Source organism: Monodon monoceros, unplaced genomic scaffold (genome assembly GCF_005190385.1).
Source record: "Monodon monoceros isolate NGI ecotype Baffin Bay Population unplaced genomic scaffold, NGI_Narwhal_1 Super_Scaffold_7, whole genome shotgun sequence".
NCBI lineage: Eukaryota > Metazoa > Chordata > Mammalia > Artiodactyla > Monodontidae > Monodon > Monodon monoceros.
This window is the reverse complement of record NW_021703784.1, coordinates 105,148,183-105,168,531: the sequence shown is the minus strand read 5'-3', so window position 1 is coordinate 105,168,531 and position 20,349 is coordinate 105,148,183. Positions and strand designations below refer to the sequence as shown.

General features: G+C 59.7%; 1 protein-coding gene across 1 annotated transcript in view; it reads right to left on the bottom strand.

Moving 5' to 3' along the window:
* OSBPL5 (oxysterol binding protein like 5) overlaps positions 1-20,349 on the bottom strand; it is a 68,372-nt gene that overhangs the window by 47,308 nt on the left and 715 nt on the right. The window lies entirely within an intron of this gene.

Below are 20,349 nucleotides of genomic sequence, written 5' to 3'. Positions count from 1 at the left end.
CAAGGTGCTATCACAGACTCGAGCCCCCCACTCCGACCCAGCAAGAATCGAGTATCATTTTACAGGCGAGGCCTGGGCAGGGAGGGGGCCCGAGGCTGACGGGGTCTGAATGGAACCCAGGCCTGTGGCCCTTCTGGGACGAGCGGTGGTCCATCACATGCTTTCTCTGTGTCATCACTGGAGGAAAGTCACACTGCCCAGCGGTGCTCCCCGATGATTCGGGTGGGCTGAGGGGGCTGTCTGGGGAGTCCCCGTTAGAGAACAGTGGAGGGGGCTGCCCGCTGCCCCCCGGGTCACGCCAGCCCCAGCAGCGTCGGCCCCAGAGCCCAGGGCAACCGATGATCACTTCTAACTGACGCTTACATCGGGGAAACCCGGACGGACATCTGGAGCTGGTGGAGGCCCAGGAGGTGAGCAGTGTGCTCTGTGGGAGGGTGGAAAGGGGTCTCTAAAGATCTGAGGGCCCTTGCAAGGGAGGGGGAGAGAAGATATAAGTGGAGACCCCAGCCTGAGAGGGGGCTGGGCTGCAGCAACATGGTGGCCGGGGCCCCCGATGGGCATGGCTGCTGGACCCGGGGACAAGGCGTCTGGCTGGTTCCCACCGTCCGGCTGGCTTGGGCCCGGGGTTTCCGCTGCACTTTGGGTTACGTGTCTTCGGCAGAACCGCTGAGCCGCCGGCACGTGGTGCTGGGGAGCAGGTAGGTTTCTCCTCGGGAAGGGGGCTGATCTTGGGGTCCCTCCAAGGCCCGGGAGAGGATGGCGTTGGCCTTTGCAGGGCCTGGCACAGAGAAGCACGGACCGCGAGAGTATCAGGGGCGTGGAGCCCATAAACCGAGGGGGCCTGGCGCCTCTATTGCTCATGTGTCCCCCACGCCCCTGGTTTGCAGGGGGAGCTGAGAGTTTAGACGTGGCTCGGCTGAGGACAGAGGGGTCTTGTTGCCCCAGTGCCCCCCAAAGCCCAGTGATGAGTAAGGACCGTGCTCCTCAGAGAGGGGACGGGCACGCACAGCGGACCGGGGCTGGGGGAGGCTAGGTGGTGGGGCGGGTCCAGGCCCCAGCTCTGCCCCCGGGGATCCGCCCAGGCTTCAGTTTTCAGGGAGAAGAACTCCACGGGCTCAGCCCTCCCCCCAGCTCCAAAGTGAGAATAATGAGTCGCGGTCACAGGAAAGGTGGCTTCTGCGCAGACCGGGCGTGTGTGACCAGGTGTACGACTCGCTGGGTCCCCAGGGCATGGGGGCGGGTGTCGTCCTGCAGCCGAGCCTCGGGCAGCCTGCCCTCGGTGTAGCTTCAGCGAGCCCCTCCTTCTCCAGTGGCAGAGGTCTGGCCAGCCTGGTCAGGCCTGCTCCAGGGGCTGGGCTGGACAGCGGTCTGGAGGGGTCCAGGTGATCCTGGCAGAGGTCCCAGGAGGAGGGGGCGCTCGGCTGCAGCCCTCGGGGTCGGATGTGTTTTACACTCTGTGTCCCCAAGGGCTGAGCACAGGACCTGCCTCTGCTGGTCAGCCTGACCTGACCTCGAGCGCTCAGGCAGGGCCAGTCACAGACCGAGGCCGGCCCAGGGCGACAGACTATGGCCTGCTGCTCGGCGGGAAGCCCCCTGCTTTCAGGCTGCTCCTTTGTGCCCTATAGGTCAGCCCAGCGGACACCCCATGAGCACACAGCCCTGAGGAGGGACGGAGGGAGGGGAAGGCGCACAGCCTCTTTGGAGGGTCGTTTGTGAGCGTGAATCAAAGTGTCAAGCACGAGCGTCCCTTGAGCCAATGATCCGACTTCCAGAAATTTACTATGGGGCGTGAAATCCATGTAGACAATATCTGTGCCAAGAGACACGTGTGGGAGGATTTGCTCTGCAGGGCTATTTTCAGGAGTGAAAGTACCCACCGACAGGTAGGTGGCGAGTAAACGAAGGGACGTGGGTGCAGCGGATGCCAAACGTGGCCACGGAGACCACGCTGCGGACTCGAAAGGGATGTGCCAAGGAGTGGGTTGTCCTCAGAGGCTCCAGGGCGCGGTGACGGAAGCCATCAACCCGTGAGTGTGTAAATCAGTCCATACGACTTTCTCCGTCTCGTCTGCTCTCCACGAAGAGCGCGCGCCCGTTTTACTGCGGAGCACGCCCCCGGCAGAGCTGTCAGCAGCCCGAAAGCAAACCAGAAGAAGCAAGAGATGCTGGGCCTCCAGGGGGCGGGAGGAGCTCTTGCCCCGGACTCGGGGAACTCGGGGGAACGTGGTCTTGCAAGGGCAGGTGGCCCGAGGGCCTTGGAGGAGCGTGGGGAAGCCTGGGGTCCCTCTCGCCCAGCTGGACCCCCTCTCTGGGAGCCAACAACCCCATACTCCCCCCACTTGCACGGCCCCTCCACCTCCAGGCCGGAGTGGACCGGAGCCTGCTCTCCAGATGCCCACGGCCGCCCCAGCCTCACCGAGAGGCCCTCAGCTCCTAGCACCTGGCAGGGCCGGTGTCTGGCCCAGGGCCACTCCCCTGGGCTGTTCCCCCAATCCTAGCTCTTCGTCTCCTGTTCTTCACATGACCCCCCCCCCCAACCCCGCACCAGGTCTCAGAACCTCTGCTGTGGCATCTCCTCCATTCCTGGGAGCAGTACCCCAGGTGGGGCACCCGGCTTGTCCCTGCAGCCCCAGTGCCCGGGGAGCATTCGGCAAGTAGCATGTACTAACGGTGATGCTCCTGGGGGGGGACGGAGGTGGGGGTGATCTGACCGAGTGGGATGTGTATCCATTAGGCGCTCAGGAACCAGACTCGGCTGACTAAGGAAGTAACCTCTCCACCTTCAGAGCTGCTCCAAGGGGCCATGAACAGACGGGGGGCAGGGGGCACGCGGGAGAGCACAGCAGAGGCAGAGGCTGGGGACGCACGGCCCAGGGGCCCATCCCGGGACTCCGCCAGGCAGGGAGGAAACAGCGCCTGGAGTCTCTCCTGAGGGTCTTCGGGGAGGGTGGGCTTGACCCCTCCAGGAGCTCCTCGAGGTCACGGGGGCTGTCCGGGGTGTGACCTTCCAGAACCTTCCCCACTGCCTTCTGCTCCCCAGCACTGTGTGTGGATGGCCACGGGGCCCTGCCCTGGAAACCCGGCACAGACAGACCTGGAGGGGAACCTGGGGACACCTCCACCCTGAACACGTGCTCTACGGCGGTTATGAAGGCCGGCGACAAAAGAAGGAGAAAGCGGGGGTGAAGGTCAGGAGGTGAGCACGAAGCTCTATTTTAAACCCGAGTCCAGGGAGATGAGGTGCAGCTGCGTCCGTCCGGGGTTGGCTCTGGGGACCGCGGGGCATCGAGGGAGCCTCTGTTACACTGTCCTCTCCGCCTTCGTATTTCACATTTTCCGTGATACAGAGTCAAAAAGGAGAGGCTCAAAGCTCTCTCTTGAAAGCTTAAAGGGAGAATTTAATAAAAGCCTTGAAAGGAGAGAAGAAATTCACATAACATTAGAGTCCTGTCCTCACCCCATCCCCCAAACAAGGCTCAGAGTTTAAAAGACTAAAAACAAGCCAGGTGCCTCTGAGGACATTGAAAAGGTGACAGCCAGCCGATCAGAGGCTGCACCCCGGGGGAAAAGCCAGTGCTCCCTCCCCGAAATGGGGAAGGTGATCCAGATTCAGAGTCAGCCAGGTAACGAGTGGGAAGAACAGCTGGGGGTCCCCGGTGCCCGCCGCTCGGTGGGCTGCAGCGTCCCAAGAGCATGGACCCCCAGCGGCTGGGCCCCCGCCTCGCCCACTGCAGAGCGGTCTGGGGCCCTCCGGCCCTGCCCTAGGCCTTTCACAGACTCCGGCCTGATTATGTGGGTCTCCTGGCTGTCCAGGGCGTATCTCCTGATTCACAACAGCCCCCCAAGATCAGCAACACCCCACCAGAGGCCCCGAGCCGGAAACCTGGCAGAGGCTGGGAGCGGGGGCCCGGGTGCTGCCCTCAGCTCCCACCGGCCTGGGTTGGGGGCGGTCACCCCTCGGAGGCCATCTCTCCAGCAGGCTGCCCTGCTGGGCGGCCTAGACAGCGCTGCAACACGTGCTGGGGCAGGGGACTCTGGCAGCAAGCCCCTCGTCACTTCCCTCCCCACTACCACCACCGCCGGGACCCCGCTCCTCGGCCCTGCCCGCGGGGCTGCCGTGTGGCCGGTCAGCAGGCTCGGAGCCCGCGCAGCCCGTACGGACGGTTCACGGCCAAACAGCACGCTTGTGCCCACTTTGGTCGGGCGCACACCGCAGCCTCTCCCAGGCTCCTGGGTTTACGTCCTCTGGGACCTCCTAGGAGGCAACCCCACCACCAAGAGGTGAGGCCAGGCGCTGACCAGAGCCGACGGCCAGCGGGTCGGGTGGCTCGAGCCCTCGGCCCCCGCGCCGGCGCACGCCCGTGTGCCCCCAAGGTGAGGGCAGCCCCCAACCCTGCTCCCTTTCTTCCTCTTTGATCATCAAAACGACCCGGCTCTCGCCGACGTGTCAACGGGCAGTCCCTGCCCTGGCCGGGCGCCCGGCAGCTTGGGGTACGGCCAGCCTGGTCACTGGGCCCTGCCGAGGGTGTCCTAAGTGCCGGGTGCTGGTACACAGCTGTGCGAGGCCCTTGTCTCCCTTTTCCACCCTGAGCGCTCACCCCCGCGCCCCTACACGATGACGCAGGCCTCTGAACCCGATCGGCTGCCGATTCTCCCGCTCGTGTCACCGCAGCCTCCTGAGTGGTCCCTGCGGCCCGGGGAGCCAGCGCCCCAGGTCTGAGCAGAAAGGGCTGCAGGACCAGGGAGAGGCGTGCCCAGGGCAGCTCCTACCGCAACCAGGCAGCCAGGAGTTGCCCTCAGGAGCCAGAGTCCCAGGGCCCCAGGGAAGGAGCTGGCACGTTTCTTGCCTTCTAAGAGGCTCTTTGGAAAGAGTGTTTTTCGGTTCCCAGGTAAACACAGGTGACACAAGCACAGCTGCTCTTCCCCGGTTCACTCCCCAGGGCCTGGGACCCGCTGAGAGTCTCGCAGGAGGGGAGGAACCAGGGGCCCTTGAGCGCGAAGCGAGGACCTGGCCCGGGGGTGGGCATGCCTGGTGCACCCAGGCCTGGCCGATCGCTTTAGCAGGACACAGGGAACTGTGGACCTGGAGGGGTTCATGTCTCAGGCACAGGTCAGCGGCCAGGAGGCCAAGGACCACGATGTCCCACCTCCAGATACCGGGGCCAGCGACCTGTGCCCCGCGGGTGTGGGTGCTGTGAGAGCTCACTGGACGAACGCTGGTCCAGGGGAAGCAGGACACATCCCATCCCTTGGCGGGGAGGTCTCCCCAGCAGTCACACCCAGCTCAGCCAGGCGCCCGAGCGGTCCTTGCCTCTCCGGAGGCCCAAACGATCTCATCTGTATAATAAGGCAGCCCCCCGACCCCGCATCCAGGATCGCTGGGAGGACAATGTGGCCACATCCGTGATGTCACCCCTGTCTCCAGAGTGCCATCCCCTCTCCTTCCCACCGTTCGGTCAGTCAGAGCCCAGCTCTTAACCACCACGTCTCCAGGAGTCCCAGCAAGCTCCTGGCCACTGCCCACTGTGGCCACCCACTCCTGGGTGCGGCGGGTGGGATGAGGCCCCCCCCCAAAAGGTATGTCGACATCCCAACCCCTGGGACCTGTGAAAGTGACCTTCTTTGGAAATAGGGTTTCTGCAGATGTGACCGAGTGAAGATGAGGCTGCATTGGAGCAGGGTGGGTCCTGGTCCAATGACCGTGTCCTTATAAGAGGAGAACAGGACACAGAGACACAGGAGGAGGCCAGGAGACCACAGAGGCAGAGGCTGGAGGGACGCGGCCACAAGTCCAGGGATGCCCGGGTTCCCCAGAAGCTGGGAGAGGCAGGAAGCTTCCTCCCCCAGAGTCTTCAGAAGGAGCGGCTCACCTGCCCACACCTTGATTTCAGAATCTGGCTTCCAGAACTGGGAGAGAACAAGTTTCTGTGGTTTTAAAGCCGCCCCGCGTGCGCGACCTTCACGCGGCAACGCAGATCCTGCGTGCCGCAACTAGAGACCCGACGCAGCCAAATAAATAAATAAATATTTTTTTTAAAAAAGCTGCCCCACGAGTGGTCCTTTGTTATAGCCTCCCTGGACACTCACACTAGGGGTTCAAAACTGGCCTGAACCAAAGGTGAGTGTATGGACACTGAAAGGACGCCGCTGAGGGACCCTGTGCCCCTGGGCGCTGCTGACACGGCAGGAGAGTCACTGCTCCATGCAGCAGATGTGCAGACCTCGAGTGAAGCTGACCTGGGCGCCTCTTCCCTGTTCCCCATCTGGGGCACGTCCACGCCAGCCCCTGCCTTGTCCGTCCCCCACGAGAAGCGAGGCTGAGGGGGAGCGCACCATCCCGGCACGAACCCAACAGAGGAAGCCGGTGTTCCCTGGAGAAGGGCCCACGACTCAGCAGATGCCAGCCCATCCCTGGGGAGGGGTCTCCAGGCAACGCGGCGACACTGCGCTGGGCACCCTGGTGGCCCCCTCGCTGAGGTCACCTCCCAGTCTCCGAGCAGCAGGGTCTCCGTCCCACCCTGTCCACTCCTAGGAAAAAGCCAGCTCTCAAAGCCCCTCGAATCGGCCACTGAAGCCCCCTCTGCGTCCTGAGCCAGACCCGAAATAAGCACGTCACACATTTCTAAAACGTGGGCAGACACCGGATGCAGCCAGGTGATGCAGGGGTGCATTAGTCATCACTGGTCTCAGTGGGAAAGCGTCTCTTTTTTCATTTCTCTTTCCAGCCTCCTGAGGGTGTCAAGGGAGAGAAGTCTGGGTCTTTATTGCAGCTCCATCATCGCGAATCTCTCTACTTAACAGAAGCAGGGCAGCCTTGGGCACAAAGCTACTGCAGACAAAACGAGGAGAGCGACCGATGGTACAGTTTGGTGTTTCACGCTTGCTTGTGCATTTTTATATTACCTGCTATTTATTACATGTGAGGAAGGCTTTCTAACTGCAGCAACAGTTTAAAGTTTCTCTTAGATACACATTTATTTAAGTAAAAATAAGTGGGTGGACTTAACCATGTTCTAAAATACCAGTATAGGTGGTTTTGGACCACAGAGGTGCAACTCGGGAAGCTGTTCCAAAAATGCTGGAAGCTGCTCCGAGCGGGCCCCTCCTGGTCAGGAGGCCCCTGTGGTCCCTTCACCCAGAGCAGGGACCCGGCCTGGGTTGTCACGGGTCCCGTTCCCAGGGCTCCACCCAGAGCAGCTTCTTTTCTAAGCTTCATTTATTATAAAATACAATGTAAATACAGAAAACCACACAGACGTTCGGCTTCATGAGCTCCTCTAGACAAACACTCTGCAACCACCACCCAGGTCAGAAGTCAGCGCTGCCCAGTCACCCCAGGAGCCCATCCGGCACGAGTCCCGGCCACGGCCCCGCCGCCGGTCCTCCCAGACCCTCACCTTCACCTTTACGATTTCATCATCCAGGGTGCATCCCGAGGGTCCAACTGTGAGGCCCCCTTCTAAGTCTCTTAATCTGCGGTCCCCCTCATTCCCTTCCTTTGCCTTTCAGTTGATCTGGGGCACCCGGTGTCCGACCTGCGAGGGGCTTCTGGACTTACCAGCTGGCGGAGCAGGCAAGGCATGGACCGTCTCTGAGCCCTGGTTTCACACCCGAAGCTGGCACTGCCAGGCACCTCACAGCTGGTCCTGAGTTTGAACAGAGGGGGTGCCTGTACTATACCCCGAAATTCTGGGTTCCAGTGGGCACTTGATACCCATCGGTTATTGCGAACAACCCGGAAGAGCCCTACTGGGTTTTGAACGAGATGCAGAGCACGGACAAAAGCAAGCCTCTCGGCAGCCGTGAAGGGAAGCATCACAGAGCATCTCGGCTGCGGTTTTGCTCACGACTCCCTGACACATCTCGGCCCTCCTTCAGCTCCTACTCACTCTTGCTTTGCACACATTTCTAACAGTCTTCTTCATCAAGTTCATCCCAGATACGGGTGGACCAGAAGCCGAAACAAGTTGTTTTTTAAGGAAAGAAATAACTGACAACCCCTCCGACAAGAAGTTTAAGAAAAGGTGTCTGGGGCCTTTTAGCACAGGGACAAACAGCCCCGCACGAGGCAGCATCCCTCCAGGGCTTCGGTGTCACGGCAGCGTCATCAGGTGAGCTGGCTCCAATCCCGGCCTGTCATGTACCACGGTGAGGGCGGGGGGTGACTTTGGCAGGCTTCCTCACCTCTCTGAGCCTCAGCGTTCCCACCTGTGAACTGGGGGTGGTAACAGAACTCACCACATACGGTGGTTTTAAAGATTAAAGGAGCTAGACCATGTCAAGAGCCCTCAACAAAATGTTAAGCATTAGAAAAAATTAATCGTTGTAATGACCCAAGTCACCAGGAAAAGGGTTAAATTATTTCTCGTTTATACCTTAAGCCTGCAAGGCATCACGTGGGTAAAGCAGTGTAGAAAGATTTCCCCTGAACACGATAAGGTTTTTTTTTTTTTTTTTGTGGTACGCGGGCCTCTCACTGTTGCGGCCTCTCCCGTTGCGGAGCACAGGCTCCGGACGCGCAGGCTCAGCGGCCATGGCTCACGGGCCCAGCCGCTCCACGGCATGTGGGATGTTCCCAGACCGGGGCGCGAACCCGCGTCCCCTGCATCGGCAGGCGGACTCTCAACCACTGCGCACTGGGGAAGCCCATGATAAGGTTTTTAAAGGTCAGGGGCTGAGCCGGCTAAGCTGCCCTGGTCAGGGAGAGGCCCCCATGGCCTGAAGGAGCGGGTGTCCGGGGTCCATGGGTTCTACGGGGTTATTCCTGCCCATCAGGCCAACTGGGGCCCGGCCAGAGGCGGGATGCTCCAGACTTGGCCGGGAAGTGGTGAATGGTCACGTCGGAGAGAACAGGCTTGCCGGAGATAAACAGCATGTTCCTTGTGCTTTTGAGATTTAAAAATAAACTGAAAAGCAGACACAGTTTAAAAATAATGAACAGGCAGGAGGGGAGTCATTTGCCTGTGTGTCTTCCTCCCATTATTTGTTAAACCGCAGCTTAAAAACTGACCGCCAGCCCAGCCTGCAGCTCCGGTGGCCGGGGCCGGGGTGGGGGGGTGGGGGTGCACGAGCTGGCGGGGCGCTCAGCGGGGCTGGTGGTGGCCGCACGTGGGGGAAGCCCCTCAGGGACCCACCTGGCGTGGAAGAAGTCGTTTTTCCCTTTTCTGCTGCGTTTGGAGCTTCAGTAGGAAGCCCATAAGGTCAGGCCTAGTAGGCACCCCTGGGACCACCTCCTGAAACAGCAACTGCTACCAACAGCTGAGTACCTGCTCCCCCTCCTGAGTTCTGGGTGGAGGTCTCCACAGGCCCTACGCGGCGCCCAGAGGGCACCCATCAGGTCTGGTAACAGGGAGGGGCAGGGGACCCCTGGGGACCCCCGCCAGCACTGCAGAGAACAGGGCAGGAGAGCACACTCGGCCAGCTCTCAGGACTCTGCACACAGCTGCTGGTACAGGAAGGTCTGTGAGCGTCAGAACGGACGGCCCACTGCTGCAGCGTCCCCTTGTCCACCTAGCCTGAAGGAAAGGCCACATTTGGCTTCCCAAGGGCCACTGCAGAGGGTGTCTGCTGAACTGGACAGCGGGCAATGGTGATGGGGGAGCTGATCCGGGCCCGGGATGCTGTGGCCGGGAGAGGATGGCCTGGCAGGTGGGAAGGCCAGAGGGCAGCAGGACCTGATGGCCACAGGCATGCCGACCCTACAAACGCCCACGACTCGCCTGATTGGACTTCCTGCCCACAGGTGGAGCTCAGACCCAGGGAAGCTCAACGGCTCCGTGTGTGTGTGACTCTCGTACCGTGTGGTGTGGGCCTCTGGCTCCATCCCAGGTGCACGTGCTGAAAATGCTGGCCAAGGGCGCCCGGGCAGCTATAAAACAGTCAAGATCTAAGGGAGTGAAATCTGAAAACATTTCTGCACATTTATGGGTGTTAAAGGTTCTGATGGCCTCAAAATCCTACTCCCTGCAAACGTGTGGGCTGCACAGGAAATAAAAATAGAATCGCAGCCCAGGAATCTGTTGATGAGCTCTCCCACTGTGCTGGGCGCCCAAGGTTATGGCCACCCCATTGCCCACGGTCAGGGCTGAATTGTGTCCTCCAAATTCATTTGCTGGAGTCCTAACCCTCAGTCTCTCAGATGTGGCTGTTTCTGGAGATGGGTCTTTAAAGAGGTGATTAAGGTAAAATGAGGTCACTAGGGTGGGTCCTAATCCCACAGGACTGGGTTCCTTATAAGAAGAGGAGGTCAGGGGACTTCCCTGGTGGTGCAGTGGATAAGACTCCGCGCTCCCAATGCAGGGGGCCCGGGTTCGATCCCTGGTCAGTGGACTAGATCCCACATGCATGCCGCAACTAAGAGTTTACACGCCGCAACTAAGGAGCCCGCCTGCCGCAACTAAGGAGCCAGCGAGCCGCAACTAAGACCCGGCGCAACCAAATAAATAAATAAACAAATAAAAAGAGGAGATCAGGACACAGACACACACAGAAGGACAACCTTGTAAGGACACAGGGAGGAGACAGCCATCTATACGCCGAGGAGAGAGGCCTCAGGAGGACTCAGCCCTGCCCACGTCTGGATCTGGGATTCCACCCTCCAGGGCTGGAGACAATGAATGTCTGTTGTTTAAGCCGCCCCAGCTGTGGTGTTTATTATAGTAGCAACCCTGGCCGACCTATACACACACACAAGCAGGCTTCCCCGAGATGGACGGGTCAGCACCCAGCACCCTTGGGAAAAGGGGCATCTCCCTGGCCATACCTGGGGGATGGAGGAGATGAAGCTTCTCTCCCAGGATGGATGCCGGGCAGAAGGGCCCAAATCCTGCCTGGGCCACTTTCCAGCTGGTGGCTGTGGACCAGAGTGGCCCCAAGCACCCAAAGGGCTGGTGCACCAGCATCACCAATGGTCTCTGCACCCAGGCCCCAGGAGACCAGACAACCAGGCAGCAGCCCTCCCGCCAGTGATCAGCTTCTGCGTAACAGCCACGTGGAAACACCGTGGTCTGGGACTTGGCCGCCATCTGTGCCCCATTTTTGGCATGGGGGGGTGGGGCTGTGTTTCAAGCTGGGCACCTCTGTGCTCTAACCAGCTCCAGGCAGGGCCTGCAGATCCTCAGCCAGACCCGCCCTCCCCGGACCCTTGCCGTCTCAGGTTCAGCCTACTTTTTTTCCAGCTTAATTGAGGTATAATCAACAAATAAAACGGTAAAATATTGAAAGTGTACATCACGCTGATTCGATACACGTTCCACTGAGAAAGGCTTCCTCCCACCCAGTTAATTAGCACATCTATCCGCTCACACAGTTATTTACTTTTTCTTGGTGAGAACATTTCAATTCTACTCTCCTAGTGAATTTCAATTATACAATGGAGTCATCAACTACGGGCATCATGTTACATATAGTTCTTGTTTTTAATGAACAGAACGTGCTGGTCGCTGAGCGACCCCTTGGGAGACCCTGGCAAACATCTTGTTCCGTGTGCCCTTGGGAGTTGATGTTCAGCCTGCAGCCCAGGCAGAGGTGGGGAGAAAGACCTCCGTCCAGTGGGATTCAAGAGGACTGACACAGCAGGCGGGTCCCCAAGGCCAGGAGAGTCTACAGACTGGCTTAGAAAGATCGTCTCAACCCCAGCCAGAACGGTGAGCCGAGGACCCCGCCCTACCGGGAGACGCAGCCCCTGCCCACCCACCTGGGCCAGGTCCTGGGAAGAGCCCCCCACCCCACGCCGGTGCTGGGAGCTTTGTTACTTCTCGCTCACTGGGTGTCCTCCTTCTCCATCTGCTGCAGGGTAAAGGCCGGCTCCCCCCACGTGTGCTGGGGCATCAGTGGAAGCCACTTGGCCACACCCAGTGGGCTGCTCACGTGCTCACCCTGGGACCCCGAGACGCCACCGCAGGCCAATATCCCAGAGAAGCACCTGTCTACGTGCCCCAGGAGACCCAACGCAGGACATGCTCCAGGGATAAGACAGAAACTACCCAACGTCCTTCCACAGAGGAGTGGAAATAAGTCCTGACTTATATATAGAAAATAAGGATAGTGAATGAGGCATAGGCACTCATAACTGCATGGCTCAAAAGAAGTTGCAAAAGCCTGCGTATACGGGTTTTTGCAACTTCTCCGTGACTCCGAAGTTATGGGAAATAAGCAGGGGCGTGAAGAGAGAGCGGCAGTCATGCGACATCTGTCAAGGAGCCAGAGGGTCCTGTATTTGTTAGTGGATTCATCCATATATAGCAACGGCACAAAAACACGCTGGGATGTCAGCTTGGCAACCCCCGGGGGGAGGGCGATCAGGGGCCCGTCCTGCGCTGGAACTTCGGGCTCCCAGCCTGAAGCAAGCAGAGCCAGAGACCAGGACCTTGATGAGGCGGGATCGGTTTTATTCTTTTCTGTGGTTTCTAGGTGTAAATCTTTCCCACTCATTAATATTAATCAAAGCTTTAATCAGTGATAAGGAGATGGCTCCTCCCTGCTGGCAGAGCCTCGGCCAGATGAGGGCCGGCGGCTGCAGCATCTCTGGGGGCCGGCTCTGGGCTTCAAGCATATCCTCCTCCTGCCTCCGAGGCTGGCGTTGCCATGCCCATTTCACAGATGGGAAAACTGAGGCCTGGAGCTTGAGGGACTTGTCCAGGGCTCCCTGGCTAGTGACGTGTCCGAGTGGCGGGGGACTCCCACTGAGCCCACGCTCTAACCACCACGCCACTCGGCGTCTATGTGGTCAGACGGGTGGCTCCAGAACCCCCACAGCAGGTCAGGAGCGCTTTTCAGGGGCGCTGTTTACAGACTCGGGCATCTGGCCTAACCGCCCTCCCTGCCTCCGCCTGAAAACGAAACACCCAAACCAAACGAACAGAAGCAGCAGCTCGCTGACTTGCCAGGAAAACAAGTGACATTTCCCCAGCAAGTGGAAGGAGGCGAGGGCTTGGCCTGGGGCTCCGGCTGGAGACCCAACCCCCAGCCCGTGAGAAGAAGGCTGAGAGGACAAAGAAGTGGTGTGTCCACAACGGAATGCTACTCAGCCACGAGAAAAGACGAAATCCTGCCCATTTGAGACGACACGGACGGACCTCGAGGGCACTATGCTACTGAAACAAGTCAGACAGATAAAGACGAATGCTGTAGGATCTCATTCATGTGGAATCCAACAGACAAACAAACCAACAAACAAAAAACCCAAAATGAACGATAAAGCAAACCAAACCCAAACACACAAGTAGATACAGAGAACAGAGCAGTGGTTGGTAGGGGGGCGGGGCACGGGGGTGCAAAATGGGTAAAGGAGATCAACAGTATGGGACCGGGTGGAGACCATTTTTGGTGGTGAGCATGTTGTGGCGTACCCAGAGCTCGAAATACAATGTACACACTATATATACACATGAAACTTACATGCTGTTTTAAACCAATGTTGCCTCAATTTAAAAAAATCTTTAAAATATTACATATAGTATTTTCTAGCAAAAAAAAGAAGGGCAGATAAGGGGTGAGGTGGACCCACGCAGGGCCCGCAGACAAAGTGCTGGCCAGGGCTGCGCTGGCCAGGCACCTGGCGTTCCCTGCACAACAGCCTGGACGCCGACCCCACTGTGCCCGAGAGTCAGCGCCCGAGACGGAGCCGAGGGAGGGCTTTCCACGCAAGGGATCAGCATATGCTAAGGCACAGAGGTGCTGAGTCACATCAGAGTGAGCGCCCGGCGATCTGCGAGAGCAGAGCAGAGGGCGGGGCCCTGCCCCAAGACTGAGAAAGTCTCCCCTCTGATGAGGTGAAGGAAAGCCGGCCCAGCCCGGCCAGCTCTGGGCAGCTGGAAGGTTCTCCTGCAGGACGGGCCTTGGCAGCTGCGGGTGGTGGATGCCCACTGCCAGGGAGAGAGAGCTGCACGGCTGCATGCAGGGCATGGAGGGGGTCCCAATGGTCAGGCCCAGCACTGAGACTGCCCCTCGGAGGGGAACGCCTCTACCCCCCTCCCTGGGAGCCGCCAGAGCCAGCCTGCTGACCAGCAAGGATGACCCACAGTGGCCACTGGAATGGATCAGCGACCAGGCCCTGTCCCCGGGCGGCCTCACTCAGGATCGCACAGTGGGGCTGAAGTCTTAAATTCTGAGTCAAGGTGTCATCTTCTTGCAAACCCAAACTAACCCAGCCTCCCGGGCCCAAGGACTGGGTCTCTTCCTGGCAGCCTTTGGCGTCCTACCCTTTGGGTTCTGCCCTTCCAGGGGTCCTGCCCTTCAGGGGCGGCTGCAGTCCAGAGGCAGCATGGAGGCCTCAGAGCAGGGGCCACCTGTGCTCTGTCGCAGGAGCCCAAAGCGGAAACAGTGTGGGTGGGCTGGAGTGGGCGAGGGCTCCTTCCAAGTGGGCTGCTCTCTCTCTGCTCCGGGAGAAGGGGGTGGAGGATGACAGAAGCGGCAGCAGGTTCTACAAAGGGCTCACGCCGGGTGGCCCATGTGGGCGGACTGCAGGGAGGCAGGGGTGAGGGGCCGGCAGCAGGCAGCCGCTTTGGTGACAGGAAGTCATGTGTGGTGCCTGAGGGAGAGGGGGAGTTTTCCAACCATCGGTCTTGTGGCTTTCACCCTTTTTTTGGCCGCGCTGCGTGGCTTGCAGGATCTTTGTTCCCCGAAAAGGGACTGAACTGTGGCCCCAGCAGTGAGAGCGTGGAGTCCTAACCACTGGACCGCCAGAGAATTCCTGTGGCTTTCACACTTTTAAAAATCGGTGGAAACTTTTTTCCATATAAAACTTGCTGTGAGACGTGGATGGAGCTAGAGGCTGTCATACAGAGTGAAGTAAGTTAGAAAGAGAAAACTATCGTAAATAAACGCATATATGTGGAACCTAGAAAAATGGTACAGATGAATCGGTTTGCAGGGCAGAAATAGACACACAGATGTAGAGAACAAACGTATGGACACCAAGGGGGGAAAGTGGTGGGGTGGGATGAATTGGGAGATCGGGATTGACATGTATACATTGATGTGTATAAAATAGATAAATAATAAGAACCTGCTGTATAAAAAATAAATAAAATAAAATTCAAAAATTCAAAAAAAAAAAAAAAACACACCAAAAACTTGCTGTGTAGCTCCAGGCTAAAACAGCTGGAAGGGCAGGTGCTGGGGACCTGAGCCGTCCAGAGAACCTGGGCCTTGGGCAGTGAGCTGGGGCTCTGGATGCCCCTTCCCTCCCAGCTCCTGCCCCATCACCACCTGTCTGGGGGACACAGGAATGTGGAACACAGGATGTCAGGGATCGGGGAGCCTTACAGACAGGGAAACGGAGGCCCAGTGAGGACAGCACGGAGATCTTGCCATGCTCTGGGCTGCGGTCTCCTTGCCTCTCTAATGGAAGCTGGGTGGACCCTGTGAGCCCCTGGACCTCAACCTCAGCTTTGTTTGGGGAGGGGAGATGAGAGGGCTCAGGTGAGAGTTTTGCACTCACTCTGAAGCCAGAGAACAAAGCATCAGGGCCGAGGCCCCTTTCTGTGGGTCAGTTTCTGCCCAGGAGATGGGCACATGCTAAAGGTCAGCTGGGGGCTGGAGCTCTCAGTCCTGGGGGTGGGGTTCTCACTGCACCTGCGCTCATCTTTGGGCATTAATGTGAAGCCCCAGCTCTCCCTCCCCACCCCCAGCACCCCCAGGCCCTACCATGCACCTGGCCTCGGGCCTACAAGGAGGTCTGGTTCCTAACCCACAAGGAGCTAAGGCAGAGTACCAACACGGGGCCAATGGTCACCCGTCTCATGACTTCTCATGGGACTGCTGTGGGCCCGGATTACAGATAGGGAAACAGAGCTTTAGGGGGTAGAGAAACTGCTGGCCCCAGGACTTGGGGTTAAGAATCCCTGAACCGCTTCCTTGGCCTGGCCTCCAAATCCACCGTGATCCCTGACACCATCAACCCCTGAGACCCTGGCCAGCCTCTGCGTCGTCCTCCAGCCCCAGGCCTGTACCAGGGCACCAGGGGCCTGCTCAGTTCATCCCAGGCCGGGCCGGCAGACGGGGCGGCGGGCATCCAGGCACCCCTCGGGAACAGGGTTACGCAGGAGAGCCTGTCCTGTCACTCTGGGTTGGCTGAGTGCTGACCCGGAGAGGGCCCCGGTCAGGGCCACTGCAGAGGTGGACGCAGAGGCGTCCTGAACGGGCAGGGGCTCCGTGCACGGCCACCCCTGACCACGTTCTCACAGCCCTGCGCCAGATGCCACACTGGCCTTTAGGTTCCAACTGGGAGGCGTGGGGTTCCCCCCATCCCCTGTCTCCTGGGGCTGGGGTGAGAAGCCCACAAGCCCAGGGTCCATGGGAGGACCTGCAAGGGCCCCCGACCCCTGGGTGTCACCCCAAGGGCGGCTGAGGACTGACCATGAATCCCGCCCCACCCCCGGTCCAGAGACCCTTCTTGTCTCTGAAAGCAGCAAAGGGATAAAAACACATTCGGTAAACGTGTCGGTAAATAACAAAAAGCCTGTCCCTGGTCTCTCTGACCCAGAACGTTTGGTCCTCAAGTCTGCAGACCTCAGACACAGTGCGCACTACCCCCCACTCCACCCCGCTGGATTTGGGTGACTCCTGGGTGGGGTGGGTGGAGATGCGGTTCATCCTACAGGGAAGGCAGTCGGCCTTCCTGTCCCAGCTGCTCACCCTCCGGCCCCTCCCTCTGGCCTCCTGGGGAAGCGGGAGAGGACACAGCCACCTGGAGCCGCCCTAGCAGCCTCAGGCGCAGCCCCGGTGACAGACCCCGGGGACCCCAGCCCTTTAATGGCCTCTGCCGTATTCACCCCAATAGGCGGGCACCGAATCCCCCACCGCCCCATCCTCCCCACTCCTGCGCCGCCGAGCAGGCCTGGCCCTTTAAGCCACCTCCCCTGCGCCGCATTCACCCCAATAGGCGGGCACATCAATACGGCCGCGTGATCCCTCCCCTTGGCGGACTGCCTTTCCTCGAGTGGAAGCCACTGAAAACGGGTTCATGGTGGCTGTGGCCAAGCCAGCCACCGCCCCTGCCCACTGTTGGCCGAGGATCGGGCGGCCTCCCTCCCTCCTGGTTCAGAAGCCTGGCCCGTCCCTGCTGGGCCATCCCCTCCCTCTGCCTTCCTGGGCGTTTGCCTACTCCCGGTCTCCTCCCCTCCTCGGCCTTGGACAAGAGAAAGTGACCCCCAGCTGGTCACAAGGGTCAGCAGCCTGTGGAACGGGGCGGCCCCAAATCCCCTCCTGATGTGCTCATTAAGCCTGTGAAATATCCCTCTCATTGGGATAGGGGCAGCACTGCTCCGTTGTGAGGCCAGGACACCCCCCTGCAGCCCTTCATCCCAGCCAGGGCCAGGGAGGGCCCGGACAGTCCAGGCCACCTCCATTCGCCCAGTGAACTCTGCACACGATACTTCTAATCCAGGAATGGCAGGACCCCTGGGAAGGCGGGCAAGCTGGATCCATCTCTCCTAGGACAGACGGCACGGGCTGGTCAGGTGTCCTGCCTGTCAACGCTGGTGAGGTCCACAGACCTGAGGGAGATGCAGGATGGGGCATCCCCAGGCGAAGACGATTCTACAGCTTCACATGAGCATCCACTGTGTGCCAGGCCCGGGGGACAGAGCCCTGAGCAGACATCCAGGCAATGAGTGAAGGCTGACCTATGTGCCAACAGTGCCCGCCCGCTCGACTGAACAGATACAGGATGGAGATGGTTCCAGAAATGCATGGATCACGGTGCTAAGAAAATGAAACCCAGCACCTTCGAATGGAGGCTTCAGTCAGGAGCAGAGGCCAGTCTGGAGAGAAGAGTGGGTGTGAGGTGGGCTTGGGAGTTTAGCAAAGTACTAGCTCTGAGGTTTTCGACAAAGGTCCTGTGAGTCCCTTGGCGCGGGCCAACCAGGCTCATGTCCTGAGTGGTGGGGACGGTCTCTCACTGGCTGGATGACCCAGATAACCTTGGCAATTCTCTCACCTCCCCAGGGCCCTGGCCCGGTGGTTCCGAGGCCCCTCCCAATGGTCCTCGAGCCTCCCTCTCTGAATCCCAAGGGTATGTGATACTGGCGCAGGGATTCCCTTCTTGGGTATTCCTGGGGCACTTCCAGGCAGCCCCGCATCTCGGTCCTGCAGCATTTCTTAACCTTGACGGCTCATTCCCCAGCTGCCTCACTGGACAGAGGACTCTAAGCCAGAGACCTCGTGTCCCAGACGCGGTCCCATCCAAGCCTGGCCTTCAATGGGGCAGGTCCTGACCACACAGCGGATGCCCACTGCCCTCAGCATAGACGCCACTATATGCCAACTTCACACCCACGGGCACACAGGAGCCCTGGCCTGGAGCAACTGTGACGCTAAGAGGACACATAATCCAAAATCCAAGTCCTTTGTCCTCGACCACCACTACCATCCCTGGAGAAGTTTATCTGCTCACACGGCTGGGGAGCTGGTGAAGGTTACCGAGCCACCAAGGCCAGCCATAAACCCACAGAGAGCTCATCCCCCGTTGTAAGTTCTGCTTCCTCGACCTGCAGGCAGCTAGAAGCTCAGGGGCGTTAGGCTTCAAGCTCCAGATCCGCAATCCCACTGTCTGCTTGCACGCGTGTGGGGCAGGGCCCGGGGCCCCAGGAGGGTAGGCACTGAGTGTGTCTGTCTGGTCTGTCCTGCCAGCTGTGTTTAGAGATGGTGACAAAGCAGATGGGCCAGGCAAAGGCCCTCGAGTCCGGGCCTCGTCCTGGGGAGGAGGTTTGCCCCTCGTCATGGGGCAAATCCGGCACGGACAGCAATACTCTGTTCCTTGGTGACAGCTGCGAGCGGCACGCCTGGTGACCGTCCTTCTGCGCCTCCCAACCCCTGGCTCCCGACCCGACAGTGCCCACCTGGGCTTCTGCCTCCTGAGAGCCGCCAGGTGGTTCCATCCGATCCGTGGACCCCACGGTGGGCCCTGCACTTGACACCTCCCTTCAAGTCCAGACGACGGGGATCCTTTTGACGCACACCGTGCACCCCTGAACAGCCCCCAGTCCTGGGGTTCAGGTCTCACCCATGTAACCGTGAGCTACACTGCTTCCCAGCTGTGGCTGCACACCTGTCCCCTGAATGAATGGGAAGGGGGTAAGCACGCTTCCATCACCTTGGGTGAGCTCTCGTCCACCTGTGCATTGTGTGTGTGTATGCACGCACGCGTGCATGCGAGCCCACGCTGACTTAAGCACAGAATCATCAGAAAGTGCAAGTCCCCCAAACACAGCTGCCGAAGACACACCACAACCTTCAAACCACTGGCCTGTCACGCAGTCTTTCTTCCCACCCCCAGGTGCAGCTTGTCAGATGACTATCACAGCTCAGGGAGCTTCCAGGAAGAAAGATTTCAGGAGAGAAACTGATCCCCGAACTTCTGAGCACGGGTAACGACCATTCTAGGGGAGGGGCTGCAGCCGGCGTTCTGAAAAGAGCCGGGAGCAAACCTCTGGAGACTTAGCTGATCCCCGGCCCAACTCAGGCCAGCCTGACCCCCGGGCCCAGGAAGGAGGGGCTTCCATCTGGCATCCAGCAAGCACCGCCCACGGGTCCACATCTGCACAGCAGCCTCCCCGGGACGAGGCCCGGACTCGAGGGCCTTTGCCTGGCCCATCTGCTTTGTCACCATCTCTAAACACAGCTGGCAGGGCAGACCAGACAGACACACTCAGTGCCTACCCTCCTGGGGCCCCGGGCCCTGCCCCACACGCGCGCAAGCAGACAATGGGATTGCGGATCTGGAGCTTGAAGCCTGACGCCCCTGAGCTGCCAGCTGCCTGCAAAGCCTGTCAAGTTCAAGGAGTGGCAAGGCCTCACACAGCCAAGAAAGTGCGTAAAAGCCACCCGACAAACCACTCGAGGGGAGGGTTTCTGCTGTCCGGGGCCCGGATCCACCTGGCGCACACATATCCAAGGGCGTCCACACCCAACCCAAAGGCTGTGCCCACGGCCCAGGCTGTGACAGCCCGGTCCTGCCTCTGGACCTGGCCTGGGGGAACATCACAGGGGTCGGCCTGTGAAAGGTACCTTGAAGGCTCAGGCAGACGGGCAGACACACATATAAAAGATCTCTGGTGTAGACGGACCCCCAAATGGCAAAAGCGCAGAAATCCAACCAGCTGCTTGGGCTGGGCCTGGCTCAGACCAAGGATGAGCGGGGCCAGAGAAGTCCACCTCCCTGTGGTGGGCCCTGTCCACACCCCCAGGAGCCATTCAGAATCCCAATTCCAGGGTCTTCCGACAGCACACAGCCCAGCTTGGGGGTTCCAAGTGGCAGTGGCTGGCCCCCAGGGCTGCTGACAGCCCCCTACCCCCACGTCCCACCCTCCCTTGGCCCCCAGGAATCGTCAAGTGCACAGTACCCTC